The sequence below is a fragment of the Nicotiana tabacum genome, chromosome 20 (genome assembly GCF_000715075.1).
Source record: "Nicotiana tabacum cultivar K326 chromosome 20, ASM71507v2, whole genome shotgun sequence".
Lineage (NCBI taxonomy): Eukaryota > Viridiplantae > Streptophyta > Magnoliopsida > Solanales > Solanaceae > Nicotiana > Nicotiana tabacum.
Genome location: NC_134099.1, coordinates 38,649,478 through 38,666,176, shown reverse-complemented (window position 1 = coordinate 38,666,176; position 16,699 = coordinate 38,649,478). Strand labels below are relative to the sequence as shown.

The window sequence follows — 16,699 nt, the reverse complement described above, 5'->3', positions numbered from 1 at the left end:
AAGAAAATGAAAAAAACAACTCAGGGGTGTATGCATAGACTAAAATAGACGAAGAAATTGATCTTCCGATCTGTAAAGCAGAAAAAGATGAAGTGAAGAGAAAGATGTAAGTTTCAGAATGGTCTGGGAACTGCAAATCAGCACTTCTAACAATGCCTATGCTCAACCCAAAATGATTCAAAATTTTGAATAATGAGGATTTCTACCAAAATTAGAGAGCTTGTCTCCTACAATGATGGTAACATCTATCCTCTCAACTATGGTCTGGGAGTTAAACAAATCTGGGCAATTGAAATTTAATCGGGACATGAGTCATACATCCAAGTACAAACTGGGGAAAATGGAGGAAATGACTACTCAAGAAGAGCCTGATACACACAACATCAAAGCAGCTAAACATTCTCCTTTAACCCACTTTTGGTCAAGTCAATGGTATCACTAAAGTGAAACAATATTCAACCTTTTGATTGACCAAATAACTAAAACAAATGAGAAGATAATCACGAAGAAATAACAGTAAGTTGTTATCAGCAAAGGATAACACCCAAACATGATGATATTCAGAAGATAACTGTTAAGTTATTCCACGATTTCCGTGATTCCTCTATCTCTAAGTGTCACTAAAAACGATCATTATAGAAGGTCCTAGGATCAAACAGTGACCCTGCCAAGGACTGTATATGCAAATTATTGTAGGCGTATTCACATTGGCCTTATTGTTCATTACTCTTACCCTGTCTAGTGGGACATTACTGTATTGGGAAAAATTGTATTTATATATGAAGGTGACGTGTCAAGATACGTGGAGGACTGGTCAAATGGTCAAAGAATTACAATTAGCCAAGAGGCACGGACAACAACGGAAACGAGCAAAGGCAAAGGAAGAGGCACGGGTGGTTATTCGAAGGATTCAGTGCTCGTACCTACTTAAGTCATTTATATCCAAGAATCAAAAGGAATGGATCTGACAATAGAAAAGAGTGCAGATACAATATTTAATTGGCGTTAAATGCTGAACACGTTAGAGAATTTGTATTGAATATAATGATTATGGCATTCAATGTCTTTAATTATTCATAATAACCTCATTATGATTTGGGCAAAACGCATATCTCCAAGATATCTATAAAAGGGAGATATCTGATCAATTGTAGGGACACGAAATACTATTGGAATATACTTTGGTTTACTTGTTTTTCTCCTGATTATATTCTTGTTACCCAAATTACTTTCTTTTACACATTCTTTCGATTTTCAGTAACTCGTGTTCTTCTAAATTCTAGCTTTGACTAAAATTCCATTTTTTGGTTAAACAAATTGGTTCCGTTACCGGGAATCTGATAATCTATTTTCTTTTCGCTTAACTTTCCTCGTTGCATCAACTATGTCGAACAACAATGACAACACTCAAGGAAACCAAGAGAACCAACAAAATCAGGGAGATCAACAGAATACTAACATTCAAGTTCCTACTCCACGAGACTCTCTACGGCAATCTCATGAGGGTTCTCCTGATGGGTCTCAAATAAACGAGCATGCTCAATTTGAAAATGTTGAAGCTGTTGATGAAGCTTTGCAGAAATTAATTGCTGCCCAGGTCAACAAAGCTGTTGAGGCACTTGTTAACCAGTTACCTGTTGCAACACCCACACCTACTCCAAATAATAACACTTTGAAAAACCCTCATTCCGGGCTTGTTAACTCAGGCAGCGGTGGAACTCCCAGTGAATCACAAGAGAGAGAACCAGGTAATGTAATTAATTCTGATTTACAAAATTTAGTACTAACCTTGCAGAAACAGCTCAAGGAGCAAAGTGAGCACATATAGCAGATACCCGGGGTGCCGCTCATAATCAAAGGGGTAGATATGGATAGATATTCGCAACAACTCTGGAAGTCAAGTGCTGCTCCACTCCCAATTCCAAAAAAGTTCAAAATGCCTGATATTCCAAAGTATGATGGAACAACAGACCCACGAGATCACGTGACTGCATTCACAACGGGTGTAAAAGGCGACGATTTGACTAAGCAGGAGATTGAATCAGTATTAGTCAAAATATTTGGTGAAACGCTCACCAAAGGAGTGCTAACATGGTATTCTCTTTTACCCGAAAATTCTATAATTTTTTTTGTTGAGCTTGTAGATTCTTTCATCAAAGCACACTCGGGAGCTCAAAAAGTAGAGAAAAGAATGGAGGATATTTTCAAATTCAAGCAAGGGGACTCTAAACTGCTTAGAGAATTCGTGGACAGATTTCAACGTGAAAGAATGACATTGCCACGTGTACCTGACAACTGGGCAGCTATAGCTTTCACAAGTAATATGAATGAAAAAAGTTCAGAAGTTACGAGGAGACTCAAGGAAAGCCTTCGAGAATTCCCAGCTACAACGTGGAATGATGTTTATAACAGGTATAGCACAAAGTTGAGGATTGAGGAAGATACTATTCCACGATTTCAAAAAGAAGAAAAGGTAAGTTCGAGACGTGCGGAGATCGAAAAAAGATCCGGTAAAAACAGGTACGAACCTTACATGGGACCTGCTGGAAAGGACTCACGATTAAAGCAGGATAATCAAAGATACGATCACAGATCAAGAAACAGAGAATCGGGTTCTTCATCAAGATTCAGGAACGAGCGAAACAACTATGAGTCATGAGATGATGATAGAAATTTAAAAGCGAGATTCGGTGGTTATAACTTCAACGTCAGCACCTCCGAGCTCGTAGCTGTTTTGAGAAGCATGGGAGATAAGGTTCGATGGCCAAAAGAAATGAGATCGAATCCAAACAGGCGCAACCCTAACCATTGGTGCGAGTTTCATAATGACCACGGACATAAACCAGCAGATTGCAGATTTTTACAAAGTGAAGTTGATCATTTATTAAAACAAGGATATCTCACTGAGTTGTTCAGTGAGAAAGGCAAGCAAGCTTACATGAAGAACATGCAGGAGCCTCCAAAACCACATTCTCCCAAAAGAACTGTCAACGTTATAAGTAGGGGTGAAGACGTCAATGGTATATCATATACTGTAGCTAACAAAGTTTCCAAAGTAACAATTACCCAAGGGAAACGAGTGCGACATGTTTTAGAGGAAGACAACATTACATTCAATGATGCAGATGCAGATGGCGTATTAACCCCTCATAATGATGCACTGGTAATATCTTTTATTGTACATGTTACTAATGTGAAACGAGTTTTGATTAATCCAGGTAGTTCAGTGAATATTATTTTGCTAAGAGTATTACGTGAGATGCAAGCTGAAGATAGAGTAATACCAAAGGAGCATACTCTATCTGGATTTGATAATTCTAGTGTTATCACGAAAGGAGAGGTAACACTCACCACATTTGCTGAAGGAGTCGTCAAAGATACAAAGTTCCAGGTAGTAGACATAGAGATGGCTTACAACATGATTCTTGAGAGACCATGGATCCACGAAATGGATGATGTTTCTTCAACTTTGCATCAAGTTATTAAATTTCCATCGCCATGGGGAATCTGTCAAATTCGTGGAGATCAACATATATCCAGGGCTATCAACTCCGTTGCAGATACAAACACGAGAAGTGAAGGTAAATAGTAATCACACAAGGCAGTTGAGGACACCACAACACAAACCTCAACTGAACAAGGGCAAACATATGTAGATTCAAGGCCTGATACCATTCAAGAACCAGAAGAGAATGAAAATAGCAAAACAACAATAGAGGAATTAGAGTCTGTCGTGTTATTTGCTCAGTGGCCTGATAAGAAAGTCTACGTTGGGACCAATCTTAGCCAAAGTATGAGAGGTAAGTTAATTGAATTTTTGAAAACTAACGTGGACTACTTTGCTTGGTCCCACTCTGACATGACAGGAATACCACCGGAGGTGATGACTCATAAACTAAATGAAGATTCATCATACCCTCATGTCAAGCAAAAGAAAAGGAAGCAAGGAACTTTCAAGAATCAGGTGATTCAAGAAGAAGTCCAAAAATTGCTAAATATTGGTTCCATTCGTGAGGTAAAGTATCCTAACTGGTTAGCTAACACTATTGTAGTTCCAAAGAAGAACGGTAAGTGGCGGGTTTGTGTAGATTACACAGATCTTAATAAAGCCTGCCCTAAAGATTCTTTTCCACTACCACATATAGATCAATTGATTGATGCAACTGCAGGTCACGAACTATTAAGCTTTTTAGATGCATATTCAGGTTATAATCAGATTAAAATGGATCAGGGAGATGAAGAAAAAACTTCATTCGTAACAGACAGAGGGACTTACTGTTATAAAGTAATGCCCTTTGGTCTAAAGAATTACAGGTGTTCAATGGAGCTAACCCAGGAACTTGGACTTTATTCACTGATGGTTCGTCTAACGTAAAAGGTGCAGGTTTAGGGATTGTTTTGGTACCACCTACGGGTGAAACCATTCGACAAGCTATTAAATGTTACTTTATAACTAACAATGAAGCGGAGTATGAGGCTGTGATTACAGGTCTAGAACTGGCACGAGAACTCAGATTATAATCAAGAGTGATTCACAGCTCGTGGTTAATCAAATGCTGGGGACTTATACATCTAGGGAAGCAAGGATACAACAGTACTTAGAAAAGGTACGGGAAATAATAAAGCAATTTCAAAACTGGAAAGTTATACAAATACCAAGGGATGAAAATGTTGAAGCGGATGCCCTAGCTAATATTGTATCTGCAGCTGATATGGCAAGTGATGCAAACACCTCAATTATATATTTATTTCATTCAGTTCTCGATCCTGATAAGAATGAGGTAAATTTTAATAATTTAACTTGGGATTGGAGGAACGAGATTGTTGCTTTTTTGCAGTATGGTACCGTCCTTGATGATAAGAAAAAAGCTCATGCACTTCGAAAAAAGGCTGCTCGGTACTGCTTAAAGCAAGGTAATTTATATCGTAAAATGTTCAGTGGCCCCTTAGCAAGATGTCTCGGACCTTTGCAAACGGAGTATGTAATAAGAGAAATACACGAGGGACATTGCGGGAATCATGCAAGAGGAAGGTCACTGGTACGAACCTTATTAGGGCAGGTTATTACTGGCCTAAAATGGAAGAAGAAGCAGAAAGTTTCGTGGCAAATGTGATAAATGTCAAAGGTACGGTAACAATATGCATAGACCTGCGGAGTTATTACATCCGGTCACTGCGCTGTGGCCATTTATGAAATGGGAAATGGATATCTGGGTCTATTACCACAAGCAAAAGGACAGGTAAAGTTTCTGCTCATTCTCACTGATTATTTACTAAATGGGTAGAGGCAGGAGCATTCAAATAGGTGCGAGAAAAGGAAGTCAAAGATTTTATTTGGCGGAATATCATATGCTGGTTTGGTGTACCAAAGGAGATCGTATGTGATAATGGCCCTCAATTTATTGGAGCTCAAATCACGGAATGTTTTTCAAAGTTGGCAAATTAAAAGGATTACGTCTAAACCCTATTACCCGGTGGGTAATGGGCAAGCAGAATCAACAAACAAGGTTATTATCAACAATTTAAAGAAGCGATTGGAGGAATCAAAAGGTAACTGGCCTGAAGTATTATCGGAGTTTTATGGGCATATCGCACAACTGCAAAAACAAGCACGGGAGAAACACCATTTTCATTGGTTTATGGAGCTGAGGCTTTAATTCCAGTTGAGATAGGATAACCGAGTACACGATTCACACAGGCGATACAAAAATCTAATAACGAGGAGATGCAGGTCAATCTAGATTTACTCAAAGGGAGGAGAGAAGCTGCATTAATAAGAATGGCAGCACAAAAGAAAGTCATAGAACAATATTATAACCGAAAAGAGCGCCTTAGATTCTTCAAAGTTGGGGACTTCGTGCTTAAAAAGGTTTTTTCATCTACAAAGACAGCTAACACGGGTAAATTAAGTCCAACATGGGAAGGACCCTATAGAGTTCGTGATATTGCAGGAAAGGGAGCATATGAACTGGAGACAATGGATAGCAAGATACTACCTTCACATTGGAATGCTGTTCATTTGAAGAGATACTATTTCTAAAGAATAGCCACGGTCAGGTATCACCATTTTAAATTTAATTTTTGAATTGTTAAAATTTTACTAACGATTTTAGATGATAGGCAAAAAGTTAACCCGTACTAAATGATGAGTCACGACCTTTAAGGCACATGGAATAACCTAAAATTCCTGGCCTAGGGTTACAATTATTCATAGAAATTCAAACGGGTTAAGCAGTCTTCATCTATAATCGCACCTCCGATTCCCTTATGTCTTTCCTTTTCAGGAAAAGGACCAAATGAGAGAAACTATCAAGTGCTCGAGGCTTCATACTTCAACACTCAAACACTTGGGGGACTACATAATATACACATACATGTGTATAAAGAAGGCAAAGAAGATTGAGGAAAAATCAAGCCTAAAAGAGTCAAGTGCAGAGTAAAAGTCACAAAGTCACCAGATGGAGCCACGAGCTAAGGCCAAAGAAAAACCTCACTATAGTTAGGGTTAAGGCTATGTACTAAAACGGGTTATAAGGAAAAACCTCGTGACTATTATTCTTCTTTTGTAAAAATCTGTTACAAGAAAAATAATTACGAAAAAGTTATAGATGTAATTCAAATACATGTAAAGTTTTATTCGGAACTCAACAAGGTTCAAAAATAAAAACTTGTCAAAGTTATTTCACATAAACATGTGTGTTCCTATTTCTTTTATCGTATGATAACACCATTATGAAGTTGAAACTTCTTCTTCATTAAGTGTCGAAATATAAAAGGGCCCTCTTTTATAAACCTCATGTTTAAATTAATTAGTCATGAGGTTAACAGAAGCATTTTTGAAAAACAAAAATGCAAATTATTCTGTAAGTCCTTAAAAATAAAGGCAAGAATAAAGCAAACAGAAGTTTAAGATAATAACATGAAAAGCTTCTTAATATGTAAAAAATCTAAGACTAAGTTCGAACTTAGTCATAAAACTATGAAATTGTTTATACAGATCTCCCCATAAAAGACTTGGGGACTTGCGTTTCCAAAATCAACCCTCAAATGAAGCTAAGGGTTTGATTACAACTTTCCAAAACAAAAACAAAATCATTCAAATGATTAAAACTAAGAAGTTTGTGGAACTGAAGCAGGAGCATCAATAGCAGCGGGCTCAATTTGAGCAGGTGCATAAACAGAGGCGGTTTTAACTTGGCTTGCAACAACAGGCTCGATTGGGCTTGAAAGAGTTGGGATACCCATATCAGCTTCAACATTCACGGGAGCTTCAACCACGGGAGAAGGGAAGTCCTGAGTTTGCTGAGCTTTTTCAATGGTTTCATTGATCTTAGCTAACTCCGACTCCAGGTTGAAGTTTTCTTGGCCAGCTTCAATTAAGGTATCACGACGTTAATTCAAAAATGCCCAACTTACCTCAACAACAGATTTTTCTTCAAGGGTCTTATAATCTTTTTCCCAATCAGCAATCTCATTCTTTAGATCTTCATTTTTAGCCAAGGCGGAATTGTAAGAAGCTTGAAGAGAGGCATGGGAGCTCTCTAAAGCACGTACCTTATCAATAGAGACTCAAAGGTCTTCTTGTGCTTGAGTTAAGCTTTGCACGGGCTCCCCAGCGTAAACTTCTTTTTGACTCAAAAGAGCCTTCAACTCTCTGTTCTCTTCACTGGCCTTAGATAGTTGCTCTGAGAAAGAGGATTCGAGACATTCTTTTTCTTTTTCTGCTTGGTTTAAGGAAGCTTTTACAACCGCTAACTCTGAAGTTAAAGCCCGCACCTGCTGCTCTAAGGTACTCTTGCTCTCTTGTAAATCTTCCATATAAATTTGTGCACTCTCAAATTGTTCCTTCTAATTGATTGCCTCCAACTGAGAATCACGTGCTACCTTCTCCAAGAGGGGGATTTTGTTCATCATTTCTGTACCGATAAGGTTGACCTAAAAAAAGAAGGGAAATAAGAATCTCAAAGATAAAAAATTTACAAAATAAAGAAGGGAGAGAAGGAAAATACCTTCAAAGTGGCATGCACGATATCATTCATTAGAGTCAGGGAACTATGGCTCTCCAACTTTGCTTTTTCAATTGGGCCAATTAGAGGCTCCAACCATACATCTGTCTGGCCTGACTTCCTCAAAAGGCTGCTATCAGCAGGAACTTCAATAGTTACCTTCCTCATGGTAGCACTTCTACTTGAAGAGCCCACTTCTGTATGATGAACTATAGGAGGGGGAATTATCGAAGAAGGAACGATAGAAGAAGGAACGGAAATAGCTGGGGCTGGTAAGGAAGGAATCACAGACATGGGAGTTGAAAAAGAAGATAAGGGTATTTCATCTAAAAAAGGCCCTAAACTTCCACTACCAAATCCACTGATAAAAAGTTGATCAATAGACTCACGAGTATCATGGGGAGTGACGTCATCGTCAGGAATTATTATTGGGGTTTCAACAGGCTCGGTAAGAGAAACAGAAAGACGAGGGGAAACTTCAGCTTCGTCATCAAAGATGATGCGTCTCCTAGCTCGTGGCCTCGTCACTAGGAAGCCCCCATCTTCCTCTTCTTCAGAGTCTTCTTCTTCAACAGTTTTCCTTTTCGCAGAAGAAAAACCCAAGACTTTTTCTCGGGCTCTTTCTAAAGAGATACAGGTTCCCGAAGGAGTACGGGTTCCCGAAGAGACATGAGAAGCCGCAACTGCTTCGGCAGTAACTCCTCGAATAGCAAATCCTGATAAAAAGAAGGATGGAAGTTAGAACAATAAAGGAAAATATAGGCATGAAAGAATAAAATATAAACTCTTACCATGAGTCTTTACTTTCCAACTGAAACGGTTATAAAATATTTTCCAAGACCTACCATCCGTTGGTGCGGTCTTCAGCAATTTATCTACCCAACTACAAAAATTAGGAACATCCTCCACAACTCCCATGGTTGCTAAAAAAAAGCAAAATTAGAGAAGTTGATAAACTTGAAGGAAAAAGGCACGAAATGGGTAAAAGACTTATGTGCAAAATTCCACTTCTCAGGAAAATGAACGTTATCCTCACCCACTAAACCAACAGTAGGGACAACAACAAATCGGGCGTACCAGCCATAGTCCTTGTCATCTTCAGGGCTCACCAAAACCCTCTTGCTCCTGGCTACTAGTGTAAAAACACCATTGCGAAAAAGCCTGGGAGAGTAAAGATGAATCAGGTGAGGGAAAGTAAAAAGAACTTCAGCTTTAGTGGTTAAATGCCTTAAACAGACAAAAACCCTCCATATGATTGGGCCAATTTAACCCAAACAAACATTGAAGAAATGGCAAAATTCAAGAATGACTGGGTCAATAGCTGGTTTGAACCCTAAAGTGAAAGGGTATGTGTAAATAAAAGAGAACCCAGTCAAATAAGAAGTAATTCTCTGATTTGGATTAAGGATAATAATGGGAAAATCATTACTCCAATGGTAGTCTTTACGAACTACAGGAGTCAAAACTTATGTAATTTGAGTGGGGTAAGCATCGGCACGATCTAAAGCGGAAACCTGGATTCTAAGAGATTCCCTATCATGGTAAAAAGATAGTTCTGTAAGGACTATCTCCTCTACTAAAGGCTCACGTAATGGTTCAGAAGGTTCTTTACTCCTAGAAGAAGATTTGTGAGAAAGGGAACCTCTGGTTCTAGAAGAAGGACCAGAACTAGGAGAAGGCATAGACGGACCACCACGAATAGATCCTAAGCTACGAAGCCTACCTTTCCTTCTATGCCTAATGGGGGCATTGGGGAAGGTATCAACAATGGAACTCTCCTAGGGTTAGGGCTTGGTGAAGACATAGCGAAGAAGAATGATGTAAGGAAGAAGTAAACATAGATTTGGAGAATTAAGTGTTCAATAAGCTTTATGTGGTAAAAGACAAGGAAAAAAGTTATATTTATATCGATAAGCAACCGCCAAAGGTAAAAGTGCAGTGATGGAAGGATCATAATAATGATAACTGGCACTTCGTGAAAAGTGGAGCCGTAAAAAAGCCTTGAAAAGGGCTGCAAAACTGCAGAACTAATGAAAAAATGACACATGTATGGAGCATTAAATGGAAGCGACAATTGAAGCGTCAATTTGTCATAGCATTAATGGTGAAAAAAATTCTCTTTTAATGAAATCCACTTCCCAAATATTCAACTAATGAACAAATGGAAAGTGGGGGACTATTTGTTTATATATGAAGGTGACGTGTCAAGACACGTGGAGGACTAGTCAAATGGTCAAAGAATTACAATTAGCCAAAAGGCACGGACAGCAACGGAAACGAGCAAAGGCAAAGGAAGAGGCACGGGTGGTTATTCGAAGGATTCAGTGCCCTTGCCTATTTAAGTCATTTATATCCAAGAATCAAAAGGAATGGATCTGACAATAGAAAAAAGTGCAGATACAGTATTTAATTGGCGTTAAATGCTGAATATGTTAGAGAATTTGTATTGAATATAATGATTATGACATTCAATGTCTTTAATTATTCATAATAGCCTCATTATGATTTGGGCAAAACACATATCTCCAAGATATCTATAAAAGGGAGATATCTGATCAATTGTAGGGACACGAAATACTATTGAAATATACTTTGGTTTACTTGTTTTTCTCCTGATTATATTCTTGTTACCCAAATTACTCTCTTTTACACATTCTTTCGATTATCAGTAACCCGTGTTCTTCTAAATTCTAGCTTTGACTAAAATTCCATTTTTGGTTAAACAAATTGGTTCCGTTACCGAGAAACTGATAATCTATTTTCTTTTCACTTAACTTTCCTTGTTGCATCAATTATGTCGAACAACAATGACAACACTCAAGGAAACCAAGAGAACCAACAAAATCAGGGAGATCCACAGATATCTAAGCAGATGTGGTGTAATGATGGCCTTAAAATATGCAATTTGCTATTCTATATTCGATAAAAGCAGCATAATTGAACAATATTTGAAAAATAAATAAAGCGAAAACTTAAAAAGTTGTTAGCTACACAACTCTCATTCACCTGAGCTTTTGCAGCCTTCAATGTTGTGTCACTGGTTCGTTTTGTAAAATTGGACAAACTAGGCTTTCAATGTAGAGTTTCGCCTCAACACTGTTATCAATGTTAGTAACCTCTGGAGATGTGAATGAACGATACTCCAGATTGTATATCGCTAAAGTTGATCCAAGGACATGCAAAATTTTACCTTCATTTGACATGCAAAGGGGTGGAGAAATCATATACTCCAGTTCTTAAGCACATTAGGATAACTGAAGGTATACAGTTTTTTCCAAGACTCTTTAACCCCATACTCCTTCATAACCCACACATCATCTCGAGTTCTATCATAATTACAAAGCATAGAAAGTTCACTTCCCAACACTCCAGGCGTCAAATAAAAGTATCCTCTGCAGCGGGGTAGCTCCACCTTTCGACACTTCTCATCAACCAAATCAATAGACGTAATGCCCCAACCATCAGCACGCTCCTCAACCAAATCAATAGACGCAACCGAACCATCAGCATGCATTGTTACCCAGTGAAACTTCCCATGCACCAACTTAGCCGAACGATGGTATAACAACCCTCCTTGCATATCACCAAGTCTTCTCCAAGAATCGGTTTTTAAACTATATACACAGACATAGCCATGAGTGGGTGTACAGAAAATACCCACTACCTTATAATCATCATGAACCTCATCATATTCAAAACCGTAATTGAAGTTGTAATCATCCGTGTGCTTAGGCATAAGGTCAGGCAGTTGCTTGAACTTTCTAGTTGATGGATTCCACAGAACCAAGCGATCCAGCCCAATGAGAAGACAAATCAACCCATTGACAGAACCCATAATATCAAAAGAATTATCAGCATTTTTTATGGGAGAATCCTAGTCAAATGTCTCAATAACAGCCTCATCAAATAAAGAGCTAACAGAACAATGCTTAAAATTGTGGTTTAATTTCAACAGCAATCTATGGCGGAAGTAATCATTAGCAGAAAGAGTAAGATGGGTGTTGACAAATTGAGGGCTAGAGATTATAGAAAGCCAATCATTTGAAACACACTTGAACCGTAAGAGGGACTTCACATGAAGTCTTTCAAGGATATCAGTTATTAGTTCATTGGGCAAGCTAGGGTTTGCAAAGTTTTGCTTACACTTTGTAGTGAGCTGAGCTTTTATACATGGTTCAAGAGCCACTTCGCATGCTATTTAGGAAGGGCAAGTTTCATAACTAGACAATATTAAATAAAATATAATATATATGTAGCAGTAAACCAAATATTTCATATTTGGCCAAAGGAAATTTACGTTCAGTAATTAACTATCCAGAAATGGACCTTTAACCGAAAATTAGTCCAATTATTGTTCCAAGAATCATGAATTGAGTAAAAATAGACTCCCAATAAGTCCCTTCCTTTCGGGGACTCTTTATTTTATTAAGGCGAAAAAATATAAATTTCTTTCAAAAACTCTAAAAATATTAGTAGTATATAATGTGTGTATATATATATAATAAAATATATATTTTATATTAATGTATAAATAAAATATGCATATTATATATTAATATTATACACAATATATATATTATATATAATATGTATTTTATGTGCATCACAAGTATATTTATATATTATACAAAAAATATGTGTAGTATATAATGTATATTTTAAGTGCATCACATGTATTTTAATATATAAAGTGTATAAGGAACTAATATATTTAATATCTAGAGATTTAAAATATTAACAAAGGAATAATAAAAAGATGAATTCTCAAAGAACTGAGAGACGGAAGAATTGGGAACTTTTTCGAGAAATTACGGTAACTTTATGAAAGAGAGAAGGTACCAAATTAATAACATAGACATAATTAATGTAAGGGTAGAAACGGATTGCTTGTTTTGTGGGGCAGTATATTTTTTAAATAACCACATAATCTTTCAATCCTGCTAAAAGAGTAAAAAAAAAAATCTATCATAATTGAAATAAACAAAGAATGCTATTATTTATGAAAATAATCTTTAAATAAGGAGCAATCGTGTAAAAAGCTCGATTACAACGAGCGTTCAAAATAGAATGGGTACTATAGCACTTTTGTATATGTGACTGCTTACTTTTTACGGGCATGAATATTCATGAATAGCTAGATTTACAAGTGGTCATTCAAAAATAGTCACAGTTTCAAAAATAATCAAAATTTAGCTATTTTTCATTTAAAGATAAATCTGAACGAAAACACTATTCAAACTCCGGAAAAATACTCAAGTATAAAATATGTTTGAAACATCTTGGTCCTTCCGGAATAGTTTAATAGCTAAGAATATTTCTTAGACATATCACGTGGGATGCATACTTAGTTGAAAAGATTGTTTATTTAATTCTTATTTTCTATTCTTTTAACTGATCTTTTCGTACTATGGAGAACCGCCAATAATTATCTTTAGGATGTTGCAATCAACTAACCAAGGTTAAGAAGTATAGAGATTGCCTTATAATCCTTCTTTTATTGTTGGGGTTATTAGTGCAGGGTAGAAGGGACAAAATTTTATATTGCTGAGGAATATGAGGAACAAATTGAGCATTCATTCACGAGATGTGAAGTCCAACAGTCCATATCAATTCATGAGAATATGGGTTATTAGTGCAGGATAGGAGATTCTTGCTTGAATTAAGTAGTTCTTTTGAAGCTTTTTAGTATATATATTTTTCTCAAATGATGGAATACTTGGATAAGTGTAATTTATTAATTTTAAGAGACATCACCAAGCAAGTGCAAATACGTATGAGGCAAAAAGTTGGACCTTATCTTTTATTAGAAGTTGAGGAACTAAGTAGAGAAAAAAATCAAAAACACTACTAGAAATCCGGTAAAAAGCGACCACAAAAAGCGACCAAAGTTGGTCGCTTATAGGCCTAAAAGCGACCAAAAAGCGATCAAACATGCCTGATCGCAATATTGCTGGTCCCTTTATTTTAGGGACCAAAGTTGGTCGCTAATTAGCGACCAACTTTGGTCTCTAAGGTAAAAGGACCAAATATTCTGATTTTGACTTTAGTGACCAACTTTGGTCGCTATATTAATTTAATAATATAAATTTGGCGATCAAAGTTGGTCTCTACATATGAAATACGTTGTTTTTAATTTATCATTAATCATTAGAAAGCGACCAACTTTGGTCTCTAATCCAAATATTATATTTTAAAATCTGGACAATAAAGACCAAAGTTGGTCGCTAAATTCAAGAATTTAATTTTTTTTAAAGCTAAGCGACCAACATTGGTCGCTATATTTCCAGAAATTGTATTTTTTTTAATAGAAATCTGGGCAGGTAGCGACCAACCTTGGTTGCTATTGCCCAGAAAATTAATTTTTTTTATAGTGAAATGCGACCAAATAGAGACCAAAGTTGGTCGCTTTTCTTGGTATATTTTTGGCAGAAACTGCCTGTTTTGGCAGCTACACCACCTGCCAGCTTACCAAACATCCTAAACAGGCATTTTATGCCAGCAACAACAACAACAACAATTAAAAGCAACAATCAATAGAACTAACACATTAAGCTAACAAAACTAAGTTAACGCTTATTACAAGCCCATTCGAACTAAAAAGAACTAACACAATAGAACTAAATTTTTTTATCTAGCTCAAAGTATATAAAGTACTCAAGGAGTGTTCTTTCAGCATCCTCGTCCGAAAGTTGGATTGCCTCGCCCGATTCATTAGGTGGTTGACTGCGTATGAATTCTCCCAGGTCAGCTGTATGTGAAGCGAACCTATATGAAAAATTATATATATTGAATTAGTATTTCAAAATTTATATAAAAGTAAATCAAAATACTTAATGAAAAGTAAAAAACTTACATGTATATAGTCGAGGTTTGACCCTCCTTTCTGAATCAGTCTCTTTCTTCTTCTTTACAATACGAGTTTCATTGAATATCTCATCTTGCTTCATTAGCATCATAAAGCTCTCTAGTGGCTTTGGTGATTATCCTCGTGGTACTATTACTCGGGATGAACTTGGATACAGAGAATAACTTGGATACAGTACCTGACAGGGTGTATCTTTGATCAATTGTTGATCTCTATAGCTACAATGATAATGAGAAGGCAACGACATGTGTTTCAAAATAGTGATGGTATAGGTAGGATTTAACATTTCCTAAGTAGATAAAAGAGGTTATAGAGGAATTCTCTACTTCACTTTCCAAGAGGAAAAGAAGTTTGATTGATAGTGACAACGTTGATGAAGACGGAATGTTTTCCGTTGGTCATGACAGTTCCCATAAAGCGGGGATCATAAGACTCTATGATGACAAAGATTATAGGAAGTTTTGTTCTAAACTTTCTTCCAAGTCTGATCCGTACAAGCTTAATATGATATTGGTGATATTTCTTCGGATTCAGACAATGATTTGACCGACAAAAGTATGGAAATGCTCTTAAAAAGAATTAAAGGTAAAATGTTTTTCTTGGTAGAGAAGGATGCTGAAAAGATTTTACCTTTAATTCTTTTTAAGAGCATTTCCATACTTTTGTCGGTCAAATCATTGTCTGAATCCGAAGAAATATCACTAATATCACATTAAGCTTGTACGGATCAGACTTGAAAGAAAATTTAGAACAAAACTTCCTATAATCTCTGTCATCATAGAGTCTTATGATCCCCATTCTATGGGAACTGCCATGACCAACGGAACACATTCCGTCTTCATCAACCTTGTCACTCTCAATTAAACTTCTTTTCCTCATGGAAAATGAAGTACAGAATTACTCTATAAGCTCTTCTTTTATCTACTTAGAAAATACTAAATTCCTACCTACACCATCACTATTTGAAACGCATGCCATTGCCTTCTCATCATCATTGTCGCTAATGAGAAGAACAATTAAAGGCACACTTTGCCAGGTACTGTGTCTTAGTTATTCTTGGTGGAAGTTCTATTGCTTGTCTAATAACGTCATCAACCTCTTCTAATAATCCTTTGGCAATCTAAAATTCCAAAACATAAACTAAAAGTTCAATTTATATCTTAAACCTTCAATTCATATCCACAAAAGTTCAAGTCATATCCTAAAGGTTCAACTCATATCGTAAAAAGTTCAAGTCATATCGTAAAATTTTAATTTATATCGTACAAGTTCAATTCACAAGAACAAAACCTAAAAACTAAAAGTTCATCAATTCTTATCCTACGAGTTTAAACATAAACTAAAAGTTCAATTTATATCCTAAAGGTTCAATTCATATCCACAAAAGTTCAAGTCATATCCTAAAATTTCTATTTATATCCTAAAAATTCAACTCATATCCTAAAAGTTTCAACTTATATCCTACAAGTTCAATTCACAAGAACAAAACCTAAAAATTAAAAGTTATATTCATATCCTACGAGTTTAAACATAAACTAAAAGTTCAAGTCATATCCTAAAGGTTCAATACATATGCTAAAGGTTCAATTTATTTCCTAAAAGTTCAACTCATATCCTAAAAGTTTCAATTCATATCCTAAAAAGTTCAAGTCATACATAAAAGCTTCAATTTATAGCCTACAAGTTCAATTCACAAGAACAAAACCTAAAAACTAAAAGTTATACTCATATCTTACGAGTTTAAACATAAACTAAAACTTCAAGTCATATCCTAAAGGTTCAATACATATCCCAAAGGTTCAATTTATTTCCTAAAAGTTCAACTCAT

At 36.3% G+C, this 16,699-nt stretch overlaps 1 pseudogene; it reads right to left on the bottom strand.

The window, feature by feature from the left end:
- Window positions 1–11,029: 11,029 nt before the first annotated feature.
- LOC107799875 (F-box/kelch-repeat protein At3g23880-like) lies at window positions 11,030–14,953 on the bottom strand (annotated as a pseudogene).
- Between the last annotated feature and the right edge of the window lie 1,746 nt (window positions 14,954–16,699).